The sequence below is a fragment of the Fundulus heteroclitus genome, chromosome 5 (assembly GCF_011125445.2).
Source record: "Fundulus heteroclitus isolate FHET01 chromosome 5, MU-UCD_Fhet_4.1, whole genome shotgun sequence".
NCBI lineage: Eukaryota > Metazoa > Chordata > Actinopteri > Cyprinodontiformes > Fundulidae > Fundulus > Fundulus heteroclitus.
Genome location: NC_046365.1, coordinates 27,166,638 through 27,190,743, shown reverse-complemented (window position 1 = coordinate 27,190,743; position 24,106 = coordinate 27,166,638).

The window sequence follows — 24,106 nt, the reverse complement described above, 5'->3', positions numbered from 1 at the left end:
ACACTTCACAATCATCCACTAATTTTTTTTTGGTCTATCTCATATGTTTAAACACAGTAAAATAATAAAAAGTTTTGGTTGCGATGTGGCAGAATAACCTGAAGGTGTATGAATATGCTTGCAAGGTAGTACTGTAATTGCGTTGGCTGCTAAACGTGGTTTATTACAAGAATCAGTTCACCATTTAAGCAGTGAAGCACTGACCCACATGACCGTAAAGTAACTTCTTGACTTTGTTTCTCGCCCATGTGGTCAGCAGGGACACCGAAGGAGGCTGATTGTCCTCCTCCATGTCCTCTTCACATCAGGAACAATAGGTGTTTGCTCTCCCTGGGAGGTTAGGCCCATGTCACACAAACACTAAACACAAGTCCTGTCGTTTTTCCCTCGAGGGATCAATTACTATAATTGATGGCTTACATGTGAACCTGCTGCTGCGGGTGTTTACGTTGACATGCACAAATCCACAAATCCCTGGTTTGATTGTCCTGCTGCAAAAAAATACAACTGTGCTTCAGCTAGCTCTTCTTTACAAAGATGAGTCCACAAATAGACACTGAGACAGCAGAGGTGCCTGTTTTTAATTGGTGCCTGTTTAAGACAACGTCAGCCACATTGCCAGAGGAAAATGACTGTGGGAAAGTGACACGGCATTTTTTTTTTTTTTTTTTTTTTTTTTGGTCAGAGCTTCTGCTGTTGACCCCACGTTAACACTGCGGGCTCTCTACTACTGTCAGGGTGCGTGCTTTCCCAAGGGCCAACTGCTGTGTGGGTCCCTGCTTTGTCAGGACTTTTTGGCCGCGATACTAATCTGTCTTCCATCAAGATTGCGGCCGAGCCTTTCTTTTGTTTTGGCACGAACCGAGCAGCCGCTTGGGGGGAAATGCACTCTGGGTATTATCTCCGTTCCAGGATATTCTGCAGCCTTTCCTTGTGATACAGTATCAAAACAACACATTATACAGCTGCACCCCACCCTGTTTCTCAAATCAGCAATGCTGATGCAGCTACAACTGCGACGCTCTGTCTCAATTCTCACTTCCTGTCTCTGCAGCCTCCCCAGAGCATATTTTCGCCACTCTTTAAACACTCCACTCCAGTGTACTATTCTGGGAGAGCAACCCCCCCCCCCCCAACAAATATCCTGAAGAAAAGACATAAACCTGTTGCCCCTCCCCAGAGCAATTGCTCTTAGTGACTATTGTTTGCCTGTGTTCCCAGGGACTGACATCTGGTGACAATGGCTAAACTGGGATAGAAGAACGAGAGAGCACACGTACACACACGTAAACATATAGAGCAGAGAAGAACTGTCTGAATCCAAGCAGATTTGTTCTGCTTTTGCTTTCTATTCAAGTTAAATTCAGATCATCAAACACATTTTAAACAAGACAAAGATTCAATTCAATTCAATTCAATTTTATTTATATAGCGCCAAATCATGAAACATGTCATCTCAAGGCACTTTACAAAGTCAAGTTCAATCATATTATACAGATTGGGTCAGATTATACAGATTGGTCAAAAATGTCCTATATAAGGAAACCAGTTGATTGCATCAAAGTCCCGACAAGCAGCATTCACTCCTGGGGAACCGTAGAGCTACAGGGAGAGTCGTCTGCATTGTACATGGCTTTGCTGCAATCCCTCATACTGAGCAAGCATGAAGCGACAGTGGGAAGAAAAACCACCCATTAACGGGAAAAAAAAAACCTCCGGCAGAACCGGGCTCAGTATGAACGGTCATCTGCCTCGACCGACTGGGGTTACAGAAGACAGAACAGAGACACAACAAGAGAAACAAAAAAGCACAGAAGCACACATTGATCTAGTAATCTGTTCTACATTAGATGGTAGTAGCGGGTGAGCCGTCTTCTCTGGATGATGTCACAGTTAACAGAACGCCAGACCAGGTGTACCTACTATGAAGAGAAAAGAGAGAGAACAGAAAGTTAAAGCAGAAATGACAACACATAATGCATAATTGAAGAACAGTAGAACTCAATATAGTGAGAAAATTAGATCCTGATATACTCCAGTAACATTAAGATAATGTGAGTCAATGCAAAAAGCTGTTTTTCAATCAATAATTTTATTAATGAATAAAATCCTGAATTATTCGGGAGTAACCACTTTTGAAAAACAATTAAAAATTCTTACTAGCTGCACCCAAGACCAGTACCGTCATGCTCTTATGTAAAGAAATTTAACAACAGATGAGACAATAGGTATGTTGACATGAACTTAAGTAATCATGATAAAGGGCCAATCGCACTGAAAATGTGTCATGTAAACACGTCTATCGGAATATTGTGATCGGATTAAGTTAGTTTGGAATATCATTGTATGAGACGAGTGGTTTATCCTGATCGGTAATCCAACAAGTGTTCATCTAAACACCTATTCCGATCATGTGATTCGGGTATAGGGGCAAACTGCCCTGACTGTGCATGTGTGCCTTGTGTCTTTCATCCTGCGATGCAAGAAGACCAACAGCATGAGTTGCTGAGCCTGTAGCTCAAATAGGGAGCACGGTAACGCCTCAGTCATTCTTAAAACCCAGCGCAGGTTCCTTCTAGGGGCTCGGAAGACACAGAACCAATTACACTTCATGCATGTCATAGAGCTTTAATTCTGAGTAAGGCCTGGTGCATGTAAACACACATCAAGATCAGATCAATCGATTTGGTGTCTATATAAATTATGTATTCAGATAATAATTTTCTTTTTAAACCCAAACACATTTGGGCAGTGAGCTTTCCAAGAAGTAGTAGAATGTCATAATTACTGCAAGAGCTTATTGACGACTCATCCAGGAGGTCACCAAAGACTTTAGAGAAACATCGAAATCATTGCAGGCCTCAGTTAAAGTCAGTGTTTAATGATTCGACATTAAGAAAGAGACCTGGCACAAATGGCATCAGTTGGACAGTTCCAAAGCCAAACCCACTGCTGACTAGCATACCAGAAGGGAACATCTCACATTTGCATAAAAGATCTTTATGATCTATGAGACCTTTAGGAAAATATGCAGGCGACAGATGAGATTGTAGTGTAACGTTTTGGATTGCACGTTGCGTTTTGGTGCAAAACTAATGTAGCATTGCAGAAAAAGAACATCGTACCTATGATCAAACATGGTGATGGTTTGGGGTTGCTTTGCAATGCCAGGACTTGGAATGCTCTTTATCTGAAAATCCATGCAAAATATTATCACAGTTAATTCATGATTTAACAGGGGAGGCCATGATTTTTCTCATAGGGTCGTTTGTTTGCTAAGCTTTTTTTTTTTTTTTTCTTTTGCTTAGTAGAACTGCTTTTTGTGTTTACATGAGTGATCTTTGTCTGATATAAAATATTGTTTCATAATATGAAACATTAATTAGTGTGACAAAAAAAGTAGTAATCTGCAAAACACAGGGCAATGTGTACAAAGTCATGTAGTAACTTGTAGTAAATAAAACATCAAATGCCAGAAATGCACAGAAAAATAAATGATAATGTTAACAGGCTCGTGTTGGCAGATTATTATACCATAATCTCCCTGGCAAGACACACAGACACACATATATACATTAAGATGTAACAATTATTTTCATAAGCGGTGAAAATATCACACAAACACACACACACACACACGCGCACACACAGGTAAGAGTGTGGGAAGCATCATACATCCTCTCCCAGCAGGACCATCTATGAGACACCAATTAGAAAATACTCCGGATGCTAAAGCTGTCATTTGTCCACGGGGGCTTCAGACTGGTGTCTCTGTGTTTGTCTGCTGCTCTGCTGGAGGTGTGGCACCTAACTCCCCTGCAATATTAAAACAGCCCTCCGTTTAAGTCACCCGCCCACGTCTCTGATGTGGGACATTGCCAAATTAGCCAGGAAGGCTTTGGGGCAGTGTGTGTCTTCTGTTAATTAGAGAGTAGGGAGAGGGGGAGGTTGTGTGCTATGGGGGGCTCGTTTAAGATGACCATTGAAAAGGGCTGGAACGAGATCTCACAACAACGTTTCTCACGTTCTCTCAAAATGCACATAGAGCTGTCCAGGTGCTGTCAACATGGGATTTTGTCTGAGCTATTATCATGGGGAACAGATATCTAGGTACAGTTTGTGCTTGACACCCTGTGTCTAAGTTTGAGGCTCTTATTTTGAAGAAAGATAGGCAGTAGTTCTTGAATTGTATTGTTTTGTTCACAGAGTTAGCTAAAACAAAATAACTCTCATACGGCTGACCAGCAACACTTTGCCTTAAATAAGCTTATGTAAGCACTTAGCATAAAAATAAACTCTTACAGTGGACAGATACAAATAATTTGTCAACACAGTGACAGTACCATGGACATTATATACATTGACACTTCATTACATGCTGAAGCGCATCCTGCATCGCCACCATATTGGATGGGTCTCTCCTACTCAAGGCTGGCATAGCAGCCAACAAGAGTAAACGTAGAGGGAGCAACGTATTAGCACGTATTTTCTGTAGCTTACGGTTGTAGTACCCGACGATAACTACAGGAAGTAGATCATGCGGTGCAGATCACCATTCTGGGCTGAGATCAGTTCTGAAGATGTGTTTTTACTTAGTGAGAATATTGCAAAAACCTACCGGACAGACCATATTTTCATGCTTATTAATCTGTTATCTTTGTATTTCACAAACGAATTGCCAAATTACGAACCCTGGAGTTACAGAGTGCCCGCACATGCAAGAAACTATGCAAAACAATAGTTTTTTTTAAAGTGTCTTAAGTTCCAGCCCTAGTTCCAAGAAGGGTAGTGTAAGACACTGGACTGACCTAGAAATTTTAAAGAACACTTTTCCAGGCCTGTGTATATGCATGTGTGCATGCACAGCATGCAAAAATGTAAAGAAATGATTGTTGGTCAGGATTGTATGGGCGTGAGAGAGAGTGAATTAAAATATGAATTAAGGATCAAACTTTTTCTTTTTAAAATATAAAATTTATTCATTTATACATTTATTAATATGTAATACCACATGTCTCTTTGTTTAAGAGCATAAAACAAAGTATTTCAGTATGAAATTACATATTTATAAATTAACATACCATATGTGTGTCTGTTAAAGAGCATAAGACAACAAATTTTAGCATGAAAACATGTTTTTTTTATGTGCGACAGCGTCTGGTATCATAACAACATCTCTGCCATTTGTAACAAAACAACCCATGTGAAAATCTGGAAAAAATTCGGGGGGCTTTGATTTATTTTAGTTGGGCAAACAGCTTCCTCAGTACAAATAAATGCAAGGGTGGCACATAAGAGACCCATCCAAGATGGCGGCTGTGCTAAAATGTCAGCTCCAATAGGCAGCGCCAGTCCATGGGGCGTCTACCTATGTAATGTCTATGGACAGAACCATGACTGGCTAACCATTAGCCGCTAATTATAATTTAAAGTTAGCGTCTGTAAAAAAACAAACAAAAAAAAAAAACACATTTTGATAGGTCAAACCTTTACAAAAATACAGATCGTAAATTGGCACATAAATTCTGACCAATGCATCTGTACATAACTTTGGTTGAAAAACTAAACCAATCAGCCGATCTAAAAAAATTAGGTTTTCCCAGCATGAAACAGCAAGAAAAGCGGTTGCATTATTTGAATTAGAATACATTTTGATAAGGCTATAGGCTGGAAAAGGGAAATGAGATCGCTTCAAGCAGTGACCGCACTTAAGAGTATTAGTTTGTACTAGAAAAACACAACCAAGCACAGTTCTGCTTTGTTGCTTTCATGTGGAAGTCATAAACCCTCTCAACAGGAGAAAGAAATCTTTATGAGCGACTGTACATTCCAACGAAATGTGTCTTCTGCATTTAACCCATGCCATTAGGGAGCAGTGGACAGTTTACAGCACCTGGAGAGCAATGTGGGACTGTGGGTCTTGCTCAGGAACTTGCACACTGCTCCTAAACCCCTGGGCCAACACTCCCCAAAGATGGCCCTCAAACAACAGCCACTGTCAGGACGGAGCCGAGCCTTATTACCCAACACATAGCACTGCAGGCATGCTTTACACGTTCATATTGCTCCCATTTTTCTTTAGCTGTTTCTGTCTCGAGAGCCCCAGAGACCACAGATGATGCTGCACACTCAGACGAGCAGAAGGAGAGGTGAAAGAGAGGAGCCGGAGAGGATAGGAAGAAAGCAAGCACACTTGCAGAGAGAGAGAGATGCGGTGGGAATGCACGCTCTGTCATTTTCACACTGGCTTCCTGTTGTCACTGCTCCCATTTCCTGTCCCAGAGGAACTCCCGTGTTCAGCAGCTTACACTTCCAACCATTCCCCCTCACAGGCTGTGTTTTAACAGCTTACAGTCTGCAGAGCGCAGTTTTTATTTTGGGGGTTTACATCTTAATCCCTGGGAAGGAAGATTGTTTTTATGTAGGTGACGCGCAGTACTAAAATTACCTTTGAAAACAAAAAAAATAAAACAAAAGACATAGAGAGGATGGCTTTATTAAGCTTTAGGCGCACGTGCTTCGAATATTTAGGCTGATCTGGAACAAATGAGTGATCTGGCAGGTTCACCACACATACTCAGACACTTTTGTCTCATCTTGTCTTTGTGCACCTTCTAGGTTCTTTTCAGATGCTTCAGATTTTTTTGCCCCTCTCCTCCACGTCTCGCTCCTTACCCTCGCCCTCCCCCCCCCAACCCCGGGACTGTCTGAACGTCCTCCTCCCTCGCTCGCCTTCGTTCTCCCCTTGTGGTTTTCTGTCTGTTGTGAGTCTGGAGGGATTTTAGGAGGGGAGGGTGGGGGGGGGGGGTTGGCAGCCTGGCTGGGGATCCTCTCTGTGAGAGCAGTGGTAACCTTTCTTTGGGTCTTTGCTGATTTCATTATTTTCATTATTGGGAGACTTCCACCATGGCAATCCCATTAGGATAAGACGGGGCCCAGCAGGAGAGGGCATGCTGCCTGGAGGTGATGGGTGTGTGTGTGTGTGTGTGTATGTGTGTGTGTGTGTGTCTGCATGTACGTCCCCCCAAAAAAAAGACAACCAACAAGATTAAACTTAAACATTGACTGTTTACAGCCTGATTGTTGGGGGTTTAATTTCTACATTTCTTAGCTGTTTCCCCAGTAGAGTTGCCTTTTATTATAGACAGAGCAACCAAACCCTTAATTTTATGAATGACAAAGCGCCACATGTAAAGCTGGCCACTGACTAAGTGCAAGGTATTTTTGCCCTGCAGCATATCTTCATTGAAAAAGGCAGATTAAGATATCTTTGTACGAACTATGTACAACAAAAACAAGCAAAAAGAAAAACAAGCAAAAACAAAACCCAATTTGAAACTGAGCTGTTAATCCACCCTAGAGCCCAGATCTCACCACAATTGACCCAATGTTTTGAAAATCTCTGGCAGTGAAATATGATTCTGGAACCTGCGTAACAGTTACTGCTCTGGTATTGTTTGAAAAATGAAAAAAATAAAATACCAGAGGATTTGGAGAAATTGCAAACGCCTGGTCATGGTAGGTTGAAGGTTACAAGCCCTACAGTTTATGTTGCCATGGTGACAGACTTCAGTAGAAGCCACAAAATGTGTTAAAATGTATTAAATGTAAAAAGAACACATTCAAACAAGCCCTAAAGACAAGCTTAGATCATTTTAAATTTTATTTGAGGAATACAGCAATAAGGTCAAATACTCATGAGAAATTTTCCACACCTCCTCTTGTGCTAGCCTCACTTCATAGCGTCAGCACCCATATCTAGCAGGTGAAAATGCTTCGAGAGATTTAGTTCTTTGGTTCTTGTTCACTGTGTATTTGCTTTGTGGGGGGAAAATACATGGGATGAAGCCTCTCCAAAGAGTCTGTTCATTCAAAATATTAGCCAAGCTGCTAAGCACAATTTAGCAAAGAAAAAATAAAATAGCCCCCCCAAAAAGTCCATATTTTTGGTAGATTTTCAAAAAGTATCCCTTCTCTCCTCATCTTGTGCTGCTTCACCCTGTGACATCGTTGCCCCTATATGGCAGGTACCGTTACCCGAAAAAATTAAAAATTTGCTTGTGTAAGCTAGTGTTGTTGGCCAGCCACGTGAGAGGTCTTTACTAGCTGACTCCGAACAAAACAGTGCAGCTACTTCCTATCTTTTGTTCTAAAAAATGTCTACAGGGTGTCAACACATACAGTATTTTCCACATGTGGTAAAAGATGCCATACAAAACTCTGCAGAAACTTTCTGCAAATGTCATCTAATCTTCTGGTAAAGATTCTCAGTCATCCAGGTCATGGTCATTCCAAAAAAAAGTAAAAAAAAACAAAGCAACTGGACTTGTTTTTGTCATGATGCAGCCTGAAGGCTGCATTCAGAACACTTCCTGGCTCCTTTCCTCAGTGCAGCCTGATTGGAAACACCTGTCTGGACTGCAATCAGCCACGGACCCGCTCCACCTGCTCTCGCCACTATAAGACTCACCTTCAGTTTGTCCTCGTGACCGGTTCGTTTGCAGTCTCCAAGAACACCATGCCTGTCTCGTCCCTGCTCGTCTCCTAGTTCTGTTCCTGTCTGCTCCGGTCTGTTCTCGCCTGCCAGTTTCCTGCACCCCTGCAACCTCCGTCTGGTAACTGACTCTGGCTTCACCATCCACTACCTGCTCTTAAATAAACTTTGGAAACCAGCTCTGTGTGTGTGTGTGCTGTGTCCGGGTTCATCCAAGACAAATCATGACAGTTTTTGGTAGTTTAAGACGTTTTGCTTCCTCTCCAGGAAGTTTTCTCAAATCAAAAAGTCTAGAGTAATGTGGAGTAACAAGCTTTATACTACTGCCAAACAAAGGCCTTGTAATGGCTTAGATAACATGCAAATTCAACCATATAATTCATATAATCTCACATGCTTTTGTTTATTTGTCCTTGTTTTGGGGTGAAATGAATACTGCACAGGGTACAGGTCCCTATAATGTAGTTTCTATACCGCGCACTTTTGTGGTAAAAATTCAGGTGCAAATAGCCAAAAACTTTCACATATTACCTTCTGCTAGCAAAGTATGTGCTTCACCCTGTGGCATCAATGCTCAGATATCACACACATGATTGTTAGAGCTGAAAATCTTTCTCCGTCGTCCAAACTCATCCAAAGTTCAGTTATGTATTCATTGTTTATGTTCGTCTTCATTATATTCCTTTTGTGGTGAAAACTACACGGGACAAGAAGACTCAAGCATATCCTCAGGTAGAATGTCAGAAATGACTGGTCTAAATGTTAGGGATCAGTCGAAGAGAAAGTGCCTTTTTAAATTACGTCTTCATCTCTTTATCTTTGCGAGCCCATTTTCTCAAAATACGGAAATGAACGGTTTAAGAAAAGAAAGTCACAGATCGTGCACTGCCTGTAATCAAGCAACTGCATCATACAGATGTATGTGGGCGTGACATTTATTACCCATTTCCAGACAAACATTGGTAATTTACAGCCACAAGTCTCTGAGCACCCCCGATGAGCATCAGCGGGAGAAAGGGAACGTAATAGCAAATGAATCACGGTGAAAGTGAGGAGACGGGGACCTCAGAGGCCTCCCCACAACATCATCATGTGGAGCCGGACTCCCGCCAAGCCCTCATCAACGTGACAGCTTAAATGCCCCATTTAGCACCCTTTTGTGCATGTTTGTGTGGGTGAAAACGAAGGGAGTGGGGGGAGGCTAATGGCTAAAGAGCCTCATTTAAACCTAAAGGGAAGTGTGGTGGATACGTTTATATACACCAGACATTTCATCATGAAACCTAGTAACAGTGCTTTAGAGTTACACACACACACACACACACAGAGGCCAGGCCCTAGACAAATACACTTCTGAACGCTTGGCTGAAGAAGCCAAATCCTTATACGTCTAATACTTCAGCGCCTCTGTCAGCAGAATGAAACCCCATTCCCAGCCCCAATCGGGTATCACGGGATCCTGGGGTCACGCGAGTTATGATCAGCGGCGAAGCAAGCGGAGCACACACACTGCATTATTCATCTCCAGTATGAAACAAACCTACAAACAGGATGGACTGGAGAGCGCAGATAAAAGCCCAGTAATGGAATTAGACTTAAAGACTGGAGCATGCTTGTGTGTGATCCATGGTTACAAGGGCCATTAAGATCAAGTGTCATCGCTAAGTGCACGCATAATTCCTCACGACGATCCACACTTGAGATCGCTCCGACGTTCTCTCAGGGGTACGTTGTACGTATGTAAACTGGCCCAAATCATGTGAAGGGTTCTGTTAGTAAAACTGGACCATCGTAAAACAGATTATAGATGTTTAAAGATGTGTTTGCTGTTGTGTGTGTGTTTATCATTTGTGTTTCTTATATCGGGGTTTTGGTTTGATTAGTTAATGATGTTGGTTGGTGGTTGCATGTTAGATGGGTCTGTATGGACTGAACTGACCCGTTGATCTAATTTGTGACTGATAATGAATCTGCACCTAGCTGCGAAGTGACTTCTAGAGGGTAATTTCCCCAGTGTGAGCGTGAAACTCACAAAGGTCCTGCAATGGAGGAAGACAAACATGTATATCTGCTGTATAACTCTCTTTGAAGAAAGTTTTTAAAAGATTATTTTTTTGGTTTCATATCTAGTTGGTTTCATTTTTCGAAGGCACATGAGGTATAACGTGCAGAAATGAGTATATAGAAGAGGTCATTGCTGTTTACGGTAATAGAGTCTGAGATGTTGAAGTAATGTTCACACTAAACTCAATCTCTTGTTTGAGCTGTGGCTCAAAGAAGGCATGATAAGTGTAGAAGACTATTTTTGCAATTAATGTGTTAGATTTTTGTTTTACTTCCCCTTAGAAAGTACTCCTGGCTCACTGCTTCAGTGTTTAGCTGTCTCTTGCCTAGACAAATCCATTTAGGAAACTATTGCTGACATTAACTCTGTTGACTCCTTGTTTTTCTTTCCCAAGCAGCAACTCCACTTTGCACTAAAGTAATATAAAACGTTTCAAGTCACTTTTGGGGATAGATTTTCAATAGTATTCTGACATTTTTTTTTTTTTGCTTAGACTTTGCTTTTTCCAAAATAATCTCTGCCGTTATCACAAGCACGGCTAAAATACATAATGAAAACTGTGGATTGTTTGGTTTTTCTTTTATTCTGAACTCTATTTTGCCTTTGTTGACATTTTGTTCAGCAATGGAATTGTAAGATAAACATGTACCTAAAGTTAAATTGAGGAAATGGTCCATATCAATAAAAGGAAGGTTTGATAAAGTATTAAATGAGTCACATGTATCCCAGAACGTTGATGACATAAACTTTAAATCTCAATTTAGATTTCACTTATCTTTTAGGCTATAGTTTATATCCATTCATAGGGGTTCTGGTCCATTTGGCTTTTATACAATATTACAGATTATGATCCCTGATCCAACCTAAACAAATATCAGCCACATGTTGATGTTATTCATTAGAATCATGTTGTTACAGCATAATATAACTAGATTGTATAAAATTATAGCTAGTTGTTATTTTTTTAAAGCAGATACAAAACATCCTGATAGGAATTGTCCTGCAGCAGAGAGGACCACGTCGTACCTGGAAAACATCTAAGGAACAAAATGCCGCAGGGTTGAACTGACCGGTACTCTTCAGATCTCTGTTTGGACCACTTGACTCTTACATCATTTGAAGGATTTTGATTCTTGATCAAGTCAAATAACCCTAACCAACATCCTATTGGTAGATCCATCCAGCATTTGTGTATACACGCTTATCCATGCAGAGTCGTGGGAGGCCTGGTGTTTGTCTCCAGCGGTCATCAGGCGAGAGGCAAGGTACACCCTGGACAGGTCACTTGTCCATCACAGGTTAGTAGATAGAGTATAAACTACTTGAGTCCTATAAAAACAGTTTAACACAGTAGACATTGTAGACAGTCTCTTCAAATTGTGATTTACTAAAGATTGTCCCTCTGGCAGGTAACAATTGATTCATGGTCAGTACAAAACGCCCCGTGGCACACCAGATTCATTTGGTTTCAGAAAAAGTCGGGTAAGAAATTACCAAAACCATAAAGGCACAAAACAGACATGAGAGGAAATGACAGGCACCATTTTTGCACAATTAAATAAGTGCTTATCTAGTCATATCTTGCTATCTATATCTCAAACCCTATGTGAAATTTTCTCCTCTTGTTGACCACTGGTGAAAATAGGGTGACCTCAGCAGTTGGTCGTCTCTGGGTTAAATAGGTCCAGGATGGGCCTCGAGGGAGGCAGAGGCCCGGTCAAACAATGAGGGCCAAAGGGAAGGAGCAGCGGAGAGGGTCCTCCAACCTCTACAGCCCAAAACTGGGTCTTTCATTCTCTGCAGACAATGGGGCTGGATGGGGGTGAACGAGTTCAGGAGTGGGAACTTTACTTTTGAGATGATTTGCGCCAGGCTAGCACACGCGTAAAAAAAAATATATATCTACAAGTAGATAAATATAAACACATAAATACAGAGGGAATCACTCTTGGCTGAGGGTCGTAATCAAGCTGAGCTTTTTTCCCCTCAGCGGGGATGTAAATCTGTCTCCCTATGAAACAGCAAGTGTTATCAGAAACAAACAGCTCCCCTCTCTCCATGTAACCCTCTTATAACTTTTGAATGGCAAATTGATGTGTCCTGTTCAATCCTCCGGTCACAACCCGTGCTGCAGGATGTTTTTTTTTATTTTATTTTTTTATTCCCTGGGAGGTTTAGAAATCAGATTTGTTTTCTATCCCATTCCGATGGTTGATTACATGTCAGATATGTTTGGTTCCTTGTAGGACATGAAGATTAATTATGAATTAAGTCACCCAGGAGGCAAAAAAAACTATTTTTTTATTTCTTTACAGCACAAATACCTATTATTTTGTAAATGTTAGTTTATTTCTTTCTCTGAAGCGAGTAAGGAAGCAGGAATGAAGGCCTTTTCTTTCCTGCTCTAAAATTTCTGGACAAAGACAATGAGCTATGTGAACCGTTTTGGAGAGTCAATTGGTTACTCCCAGGCAGACAGAGGCTTTCATTGTGCGCCATAGCGATGGGTGAAACTAAGTGGAAGAAAGAAGAGCCAAGTGTTGATATATTCTTCTGATTGAGTGAGAGAAGGGGGGAAAAGTTGTTCCTTCTTTCAGCCTTTGTGGTGAAAAGCGACGTGAATAATCGATAAACGGAACGAGGCCGGATCTTCTCCACCTCCTCCACCTTGTAGTTAATCTTTTAGTTTGCCCCTCTTTTTGCGGGCCGTCCTGTTTGCGCACTTGTGTGCAGAGGGGTGTCTAGAAAAGAAGCAGCCCCGCTATCCCCCACTTCTCAGACAAAGGGCGCAGATGGCTAGCTGGCCCTCCACGGCTTTGGGGTGGGGTGCTGCAAGCAGACGCCTGCAACGGAGCGCCGCGCCCTCCCATGGAGTTCATTTCAGTTCCTCGCTAAAAGAGACGGCAGACAGGGGGGCCCTGCTTAAAACAAGAAGGGCTCAGACATCCTGAACTCGCCCCCTTCTGTAACAACCCGACGCCCTCTCCCTACTGGCCCACGACCCTTTGCGACTCAGCGGGTCAGCATGCACAGATATGACAGTGGGAGGAATGCTAAAGCAAACTACAACGTGGATATGAGAACCTGACGAGACGAAGGTGTTACTTTTTGAAAGATCCTGTAGCTCACAGGTAAAATATAGCGTCCGCTTATTTTTTTATCAGCAGGGAAACAAATGGAAAGACATGATAGAGTATGAGGTGGGTATTTGTTTTCTTTTTAACTGCAGGTCACGTGTAACACCAACACCATCGCTTGCAGAAAGCAACCAGCTGCCTTTTATTCCCAGTCTATCCTGAAGGATTCATTGGAGGAAGACCATGAAAGGTGTCCGTAAAGCAAGAAATTAGCAATATATTTACAGTAAATACATGAAAAGACACATGAAAGACACATGAAAAGCCACAAATAAACTACATTAAAAATCATTTTAAGTTCTAACTATTGAATAGACAAAAAAAGGACGCGGTGATGACTTCTTCTGCTAAAGAGTAATCTTGTTATACTGGTAGAGAGACTATCAAATAATTGTAAGAAAAACATCAACTTTCTAGTTCTCTCCTCTTTATACAGGAAAGACGGCATTCCAGACGCTTTTCAAAAACACCTCAGAATTTCTGAAAACAATTACAATAAAGAAGTTAAATTGCACCACCCAACTATTCTATATGTGATTAAATGATAATATATTAATAGTAATCAATGGTTTGGGGAAGGGGGGGGGTCCTGCCTCAAATGGGGGAGTTTGAGTATCTTGGCGTCCTGCTAACAAGGGAGGGAGAAATGGAGCAGGGGATCGACAGACGGACCGCTGCGGTTGTGTGTACGCTGCACCGGGCCATTGTGGTGAGAAGAGAGTTAGCCACAAAGGTGAGCTCTTGTTTTACTGATCAGTCTATATATGTTCTTACCCTCACATATGGCCATGAAATTTGGGTCATGGCCGAAAGGACGAGATCCTGGATACAAGCAGCTCAAATAAGCTCCCACCACAGGGCAACCAGGCGCTCCCTTAGAGTAAGGGTAAGGAGCCAGGCCACCCAGGAGGAGCTCAGGGTAGAGCCACTACTCTTCCACATCTAGAGGAGTAAGCTGAGTTGGCTCACGCCTCCCTCAGGGTGTGTTCCAGGTATTTCCCACTAGGAGGAGGCTGAGGGTGTCTCCCAGGATGCACTGGACCCCGAGAGACACCATGTCTGCTCGGATTGTCTTGGGCTTCCACCAGAGGAGCAGGAGGAGGTATCTGGGGAGAAGGAAGTCTGGGCGTCTGCTGCCCCCACAACCTGGTACCTGATCAGTGGAAGATGATGAATACAATTATTATTAATCATCTTTCACAAGGTTATGGCACTGCTTGTCTCCATTACAAAAAGCATTTAGGAAAAAAAAGAAAACATAATTCCATCAAACATGCTGGTGGCCTAGTGAAGGTCTAGGGCTGCTTTGGGCCCCGGCTGCTGTGATTGATGGACCCATGAATTCTGCTCCCTACCAGAAAACCCTGAAGGAGAAGGCCCAGCCATCAGTTTGTGACCTTACTCTCCAGCTCATGTGGGCTGCACAGCAGGACTAGTATCCAAATGAGATCAGCAAGTCCACCTCTGAAAAAAGCTAAAACTGTTTGAGGAGTGGCCTAGTCAACAATCGTTTGTCTCGAAGAATGCTATCGGGAGGTTTAGCCTGTTAGCTCTGTCTGTTACCTCGGTCAAACCTTTAAACAAAACAGTAAAACACATTAAAAGTAAACAATTCTAAGCTTTCCCCATTTATTATCTGCCAAACCTCTGCCTTTGTCAGTTTGGTTGACTTTGGGCCGTCCGGTTGTTGGAAGTTGCTCCAGGCTGAAGCTAGTTCAAACCGTGGCGACAAGCAGCTCTCACTCCTCCTCACCCAATCAAAATGAGCTTCCACGGGACTCTTGTAGTCTGCATTCGGCCCGTGGAAGGGGGGGGGGGGATCTCTGCTCTCCTGCAGGGTGTGGCTCAGCTCCCGGGTCAGCTTCTACACATCTTAGAGAGATCAGCGCTGCTTTGATTTCGATGCTGGCTTCACAGAAAACAGACTCTACTTTGCCTGGCAGCGCTGGGAGGGGTGTCCTCCAAACTTCAGTCGCAGTCTATGTACAGGGAGAGATCGCTGCCTTCCAGTGCGACTGATGATGACCAGCGACAGAGGAGGAAGATAAGACTGGATGGCTAGTCTTTATACAGTGGCCCCCCCAGTGCTGTGAGAGGCAGTCCCTGGGGGAAGGAGTGACTGCGGCAGTCCCTTACATTTGTTGTAGCCTTAGATCAGCCTTAGAGTCTGATCTTATGTTATTTTCCTGTTGGCTGAGTTCACAACAGCTGTCTCTTGTCCTCTGACAGCTGGGAGAGGAACCAGTGCAGTTCTGACCAGGGTAAAAAAGGGTTTAGAAACCAGACGAAGTGGATGACACGTTGATGTCCAGATTGAGCTGCAAATCTGGAAGGAATCCAACCACAAACCAGATGATCCACTGGAAGGTTATTAGGTCTGTTATGTATGAAAGAGTTCACCCTTTTCTTTATATGGAAAAATGCATAGACTGTATAACAATACAGTAATTACAATACACGGAGAGGTCGTGGCCGAGTGGTTAGAGCAGCGCGCTTGCACTCAGAGAAGGTTGCAAGTACCCGGTTCGATCCCCGGTGCCGGCATTCTGGGTCCCTGAGCAAGACCCTTAACCCTAGATTGCTCAGTGGCAGCCCACTGCTCCCTTAGGGGATGGGTTAAAAGCAGAGAACACATTTTGTAGCTTTTTACTTGTGACAATGCAATGACAATAGAGTTGTATTCTATTCTACAATGAGGTTTTTGGATATAGCGAAATGAGGAAAACAACAAAATGAATCAAATTTATTCTCACGATGTCTACCACTGGGCTGAATGGTGGAGTAGGTGGTAGCAATGCTGCCTTGCAAGGAGAAGGTCCTGGACTCAAATCAAGGCACAAGGCCTTTCTGCGTGGAGTTAGTTCTAACCCTGCATACTTGGGATTGAGGTGCTCCAGCCTCCTCCCACAGTCCACATACATGCATCTAACTCTGAATTGTCATATAAAATTGATGGTGGTATGCTATCTGGGACTTCACAAACTGAAATGTTGAAAACGTTTTCTTGAGGGAAAAAAAATGCATTTATGACGGCAATGTGAGAAAGTGAATGTTTATAAGCCTATTGTTAAACTGGAAAGTTTAACAAATAGTTTCTTCCCACAAGCCATCACTCCAATGCACAGCTGACTCTGATAAAAAAGGACTGTTCATTTTTATAGTTCATATTGTATATACTGTATACTAAATCCACCTACCTTCCTGTACTTTGCACAGTATATAATATTCATTTATTCCAGCATGCCCATTCTCTGCACTCATAATACTGCAGAATTGTACGTATGTGCACCTGTATATCATTTCCACCTCTTATATGTATATAATAATAACAACTGTAGAAATATTTACTCTTGCATCCATTGCACTCTGCTCATTGCGCCATTGCATTATTGTCTCTGTTGTTGTTGTCTTTGTTTTTTATCGTGTGTTCATATGTGTTTTCTATACTGCAGACGTGTTTGTTTTTTACTACTGTATGATTGTGTTATTGTATTAATGTATAGATCAGCATGTCCTAAGCATTGTACAATCCAGAGTCAAATTCCTCGTATGTGTACACATACCTGGCAAATAAAGTTGACACTGATTCTTAAATATGGAAGTGAGTTGTCTTACTTGCACCAAATTATCCTGCTATGTAGGAAAAGTTTAAGAGATTTAGGGCAATTAAAAAGATACATTTCTTCTCACTCACACAAAACAGGTTGAAACACTCTTATCTCTGGGACTATGAAATAAATGAAAGCTTGGATTTAAGAGAAGATTTAATCAAAATCTTGGGGATAATTACAACCCACAACCACAATACAGAGCTATAGAGAGCAACCAGGCCACTGGTGCAACCTCAGTTATTATATGGGAGGAATTATAGTGTTTCCTCTATAAGAAAATCCGCTATTTTACCGTGGTTTTTACTTTTTATGATGTCTGTAAAAATGTCTACTGACAGTGGGAGATTAAATGTAATAAATAACTACTCTTTCCAAGTGGTTTGTGCATGAAAAGTAGCTGTATCGATTACTTGCTTCTTTTCTGCAACTGAGTCAGCTGAAGGACAGATTGTTTATCAGTATTTTGGCTTTTTTGACAACTGCTAATGTAGCTGCCTAAGTGACTTTTTTGGGAAAAACATCATACTTTGGTGAGAAAAACCAAACGCACACTTAGAGATTGAGTGTGTGTCATCAGTATAAGGGCTTGAGAGCTAAACTACCAAGAATAAAGCCTACATTTATTATTAAAAAGTGAGACTTTCAGTTGCTTCCCTCTACTGTTGCTATGCTTTGTACAGAGAAAAAGGAGTGGATCAAAGTCACAATGCGGGGAGACTGGAGCAGATATTACAATTTCTATCTGAATGCTGTCAGAGTTTTTGATTTTGGAATTACAAAAATGTGACACCGGCAGTCATTCATCACTGTGGTAAATTACTGACAGACTGGGCCAGCCACAGGATGCCTTTGAAGTACTTAGGTATGGGTGTCGGGGTGTAAGGTCTCCCAGCTACTGTTCTAGGATAAGATGTCTCCTGACTTCCACTTCCTTACATAACAAACTGCCATAAAATCTTCAACTTATGACCTCACACAGGAGCTGGAGACTCTGCTATCCAACTTTTGCTTTGGTTAGCCATTGCAGGAAATAGATAATCCATTACTCTTAAAGAGATTTCAGTGGTGTTTTCTGCTGCGTTACGTTCATTTTCTTTTTTTTATTCGCCTTTTGTTTTATATTTCTACAGACTTTGGAAATGGAAATAACTATAGTAAGAAACAAGCCTAAAGACAACTCAAAAGAAATTTGTTTTGCAAAAGCACTGATCATTTTGAATCCAACACAGCTAAAATACTGGGTTGGATTCACCTTCATATTCTTATAACAATCACAGCAGAAGGTCATCATCTTTGGACTCCAGCATTTGAAAAACAACCTGCTTTGTCGGTCCCTTATTCTTGGTGGCTCCAGTAATGATGTAAAGAGCCTTGGTCATCTTTGACAAATGCATGCCATTTAAATCCCATTTTATACAGCTTTTTAGGACGTCCCTATTTCACCTGTGCTATACTGACAAATAAATATCATGTCTCAGTTTGAAAGTATAAAAACTAGTAATTCATCATTATCTATAAGCCTAAAATATTCAATGAAAAAGCCTTTCATTTTATACCAAACGAGAGTGTTGTATGTATGAATGTATGTATCAGTTGAATTAGAATCAGTCTTTTTAATTGGGTTGATAATATATTTCTTTATATAAATTGGATCTGTCTGTCTTGTGAAGTGCCTTGAGATGACATTTGCTGTGGACTGATGCTGTATAAATACACCGAAATAAGTCAATATTGTGATTTAGCTTAGCAAGCTGATAACACAATTTTAGCTAGCAGTTAGCTTGTCTCTGAGCAGCTTGTTAGCTTATGGGACTGATCTGACAACATTTAAATAAACATGAATTCAGATGTAGATGTTCTATGTGTAGGATTAAATAAGTAAAATAAAACATATTAAAACGCATTAGATAGCAGGCTTGCCGTTCTGCCCTGATTCCACTCGTTATGCTAAGATAAGCTGAGCTGGATTTAGCCACATTGGTGAACATGTGCTAACTTTAGGACTGGTCAGTAAATAAGGAAAACATTTTTTTTTACATGCATGTTGACCTACTTATTTTTCAAACCCAACTGTACAATTTTCTTATCATCACCCTTTAAGATGAAGTGGTAGTAAAGAGAGGAAATAGAAAAAATGATAAGCAAAAGGAACAGACGATAAAGAAATAAATCTCTCAGTCATTTGTGCTTATCGTTCAGTTTTATCTTAAAGGAGGAGTTTTATCTGGAGTGCGTAATCGTTATGTCACCGTCACCCCTTACTTAACTTGACCCACAGTGGACTGCCTTGTTTTTGTCACTTTAACCCATATCTGATAGCTCACTCTACCCCTGGACATCTCCCACTGATTAGCGGAGCGCCCACTCCCGTTTCAGCCACACCCAAACATGTCAACATGCCCCGTCTACTTTCCCTAAGAGGAGTTTGATTAAGGCCAGGATCCAATGAGGGATAATCTGCAGGTGATTATCTATAGTAGACAGGGACGATGAGAGGGGAGCCACATTCATAATTCCTATCTAATACACAGCACTTAGTCCCTTTGACCCAATGACCCACATCCTGCCTTGTAGAGCCCAGAGCTCGTATTGTCATACAGAAAGGCTTACAATGGCTTATCTGGTGGGACCTCAGGCACAGGGAGATACTTTTCAGCCCACTCTTCAATCGGGAGGGGCAGTTTGGCCACAGTGCTGCATTATCCGGGACAGTGATATATATGTAAGAGTCTTGGCAGCTGTCCCATAAACTGCACAGAGTAGAGATAACTTGATGGACAAAGATGGCAAGACAAAAGAGGAGAAGCCAAAAAGAAAAAAAAAAGAAAAAAGTACTGCAATTGTTTGCTTGTGGATGTAAGGGTGCATTTTTGAAACCCTTTGCAGATTTCCAGGATTGCTGCAGAGGCTATTTGTTATTTGGAAGCAGATAGAAAGTGAGTTTGTGTCTGAGCTTCACATGCGAGATGTTATGCATCAGCGAGTGCCCTCTCAGCTAAAGAAACGTGTCCATATGTGAGCACCTACTTGTCAGATGCAAGAAAAAAAAAAAAAGAAAAAAATCTCAGACATACGTATGAAACATTCATCAGGATTATTTGCAATTCTGAGTGCGCGCTACGCATTCTGTGCGGACCGGGAATGCGTTTCGGAGCATATGTGAGCTGTATTGTGGCACGCGAGGGATAAAGGAAGGATTGTGGCACTTGTAATGTATGCAAAAGCAGAAGTGCACGAGAAAAGATTTTCTGTTGCAGCCGTGTAATAAAGTACACGCGTGTGTCTGAAAGAGTGTTGCACTGAGTGGTGCCAGAGCCCTCCTTTGTAACCAACGAATCGAGGTCAGTGTGACTCCGTACTGAATAGCAGCGCGGTGGTAGGGTAACATGACAGGCAGATAGGATGAATCTTCTGCTCCCCTTTGGGTTCCCTCTCTCTAAGGTTCTCTTCTTCCCAACACATCGGCAATCCTCATCCCTCCGTGTCCACTTATCATGCACACAGAGCACTGTTAATGGATATGAAGGTTGCTTTCCGGCTGTTACAGTCGTACACAGAAGTTTGCATACACTCGTGTTCTGCATGAATGTCATGATTCGTACATGTGGGCTTGTGATTTATTCAAACGATCCTTTTTTTTTCAGCCGTGAGGAACGACGTGGTTATTTCCAGGGGAAAATGAACCAAACGGATAACCGGAGCGCCTCTCAAAAGACAGCCTTTGAGATGTGGAGGGATTCACGTTCTGAATCTACAGTATCTGTTTAACGCTATTATGTCAAAATGGAGAAAAGTCTCTAAAGAACGCTCTGACACCTTGCTGGATCCATGCCACGGAGCATAAGGATGGCTCTGAAAACAAAAGAGCTCCAACCATTTTGATGTGTGTTTGGGATCGTTGCCCTGTTGGAACACCCGGTTTTGTCCGGGTTTCATTCATTTGGCCCATTTCGTCCTCTTCAGACGAAGTCAGATTGGTTTGGATTGTCAAGAGCCAACCAGTAATCCATGGGGTTTGAGCCTATCATAAACTGGAACAGTGTCACTGTTTGCGATGGAGCAATAATTAACTAACCTGACCCTAGCAATATGGATTTCGCTCCGCCTAGCTTCACTCACATCCATCTGGAACTGATCCATAGGAATGGCCTTTTTTGAAGGCTGGACCTTATCAAAAATTCTTGCATATGATTGGATAAGCCACTTGTCTGTCATCTTTATTGACGTGCTATTTCAACCACTCACACCGAAGCTAACCCGTGACGTTGATGAGAGCGATGCAGGAAAAAACAAAACTTTTTTTTATGTGTTTGCGGCTCTAGTGGCACGCGTTTTATTGACAGTGAGCTGACAGGAAGAGGGGGGAAGACAGGCGGCAAAGCGCCGCGGGTCGGAGTCGATCCCGGGCCGACCGCGTCGAGGACTAAAGGCCTCCTAACATGGTTCCCACTAACCGCTAACAGCCACGGGCGCTCCCCGGAAAACAAAACTTGCCAAATCCGGTTGGGAGAAGGGCGAAAACATGGTTTCCACCAACAAAAGCCTTCAGAGCCGTTCTCTGATGTTCTTTTAATGAAACAATATTAGGTAGATTGGACAACACAGAAGAAATAGCAGCATCAATGTTAACGCTTGCTTCCTCGATGCGAGCCGCCATTGCTGTCTGAATCAAAACAGTCTCACGTCACGGTCGCTTCTCCACTACGTCACATCTATGAAACTCCAGCCCTGCGTCCTGATTGGCTTAGACAATAAAATCGGTTGGAGAAATCACTCTCTATGGGAGAGGTCCCAGATGGATGTGAGTGAAGCTAGGCGGAGCGATATCAATCTGGCTAGGGTCAGGTTATTAATTAACATCCCTATGGATAGAAAGGCTAATAAACAAGAAAAACAGCCCTGATCCAAAATCAGCATCTTTAAACTCAACTGAGATTTCCAGCTGCCCACTCTGACAAAATCAGTCTCTGATGGAAAACATGTTACGGTCAGACAAGGCAATTGTTTATGTGTTTGGCAGAAAATGACAAGTAATCTTCTCCATTTTACAATCTCCAATTCTCTCCTCTGTCTTTCTATACCTCCTGGAAGAGTGGGTCACCAGTGAGACAAAAACGTGTCTCTTCTCTCGTCTCGTGAGGTCTTACAAGGTTGTTGTTCCCCTCAAAATCTATTTTGGCAGAAGACGGAGGGTTTGAGTGGGACAGACAGAAAGTATTGAACTTGTATGTCCTGTGGTAAACCCACTTCACCCTCCCTCAAACTGTTGCTGCTGTCACCCATCCAAATCTCTGCTGGCAGAGTATAGCTCAGACGCAGGCAGGGGACAGGAAGTTCCCCAAGTTGTTTTTAAGTAATCCTTCTTTAATATCAGGTTGTGGCATGATGCTCGGAAGGTTGAGAGAATAAAGAGAGAAATGGGAAGACAAAAGAGGGATAAACGGCAGACATAATGAGCGGTGGCTCCCAAGATGACGTTTTTGATGGTTTGATTGTAAATAAACTACCTGGGAGATGTTTAGGAGGAGTAGCATCATACATGTCAAACAGCACGATGTTGCTGCTGAGTAATCCCACTTATGTTATAGCAATTAGGCAACATGAGGATGTTTACATTTACATCCTGTTTTAAGTAACCCCGCAGCGACGGCCCAGGACTGTCCATTTCTAAGCTGCCAGCCAGCCTTTGGTGGATTTACTGATATTCTGCTTCAGCTTTAATGGTTTTTTGTTTACAGATAGTTTCACATTTTCCAAATGTATGTTGGATTATGTGGTGGTACATTGTGGTGGACCTGCTAAAGCAAACCATCTCCAAACCACAACATTTACAACTCTATGCTTCACTGTTAGTATCAGGTGCTGTATTTGGTTTATGCAGCACAAATAATAATACTTCACTGTTCCGGGAGACTTCATTTACTATCTTGAAGTCTGGTCTTGGGTGGGGTAAATGATTGTAGAACAATTCGGAGTAATACATTATATATAACCCTGTGATAGACTGTCCAGGGTGCAGCCTGCATCTTGCCCACTGAAAGCTGGAGATAGTCACCAGCACCCCTCGTGATCCCACAATCGATAGACGTGTTAGAAAATGGATGGATGGATATATATATATATTACAGTGAGTAACAAACCGTCATGCTTTTATCCTTTTTTGAATAGGTTTCCAGTCTGTAAATAGCCTTACCTGTCTTGGTTTTTAGCAACGTTTCTTACAAGGAGTTGTGGAAACAATAGTAAGAGAACTGTATGTCATCAACAAGGAATGCAAAAAAACATCAGATGGCAAGTTTGGTTCAGCAAATGCAGTGCCACGCCTGATGGAAATGCAAAATAGGAAAGGGAAAAGGGGGCTGGGGGTGACTCAGATCTTTGGCTGGAGTCCAGAGCGTCTAAACAAGTAACCCCCCCCCCTCCCCACAAACACACAAAAAAATGGATAATTGGAGGTAAAAGGGGAGGAGGAGGGTGTGAGGATTCCTGGTGCTACAGAATCAGATGCTTTCATAGTGAAGTGTGGGATTAACCTGGAGGTGGTTTAGGTTTTGTCTTTTCCCAAAGATTTAATTACTTCTCAGTTCCTCCAAGTGAAAGCCGACAGGTGTTTGTTGAATTCGACATTACCTGCCAACTTACTGGTTGAATCTTTCCTGTTCTCAATCCGTTCAGCTGCATCACCTTATGGGGATTACACAATATAAGTATTTTACATACAACACAAAAAAAAAAAATCAGGTAATTAGTACCTTCCTGTGTGATTTTTCTGTAAGTTACATTTATTCAACTCAATTTT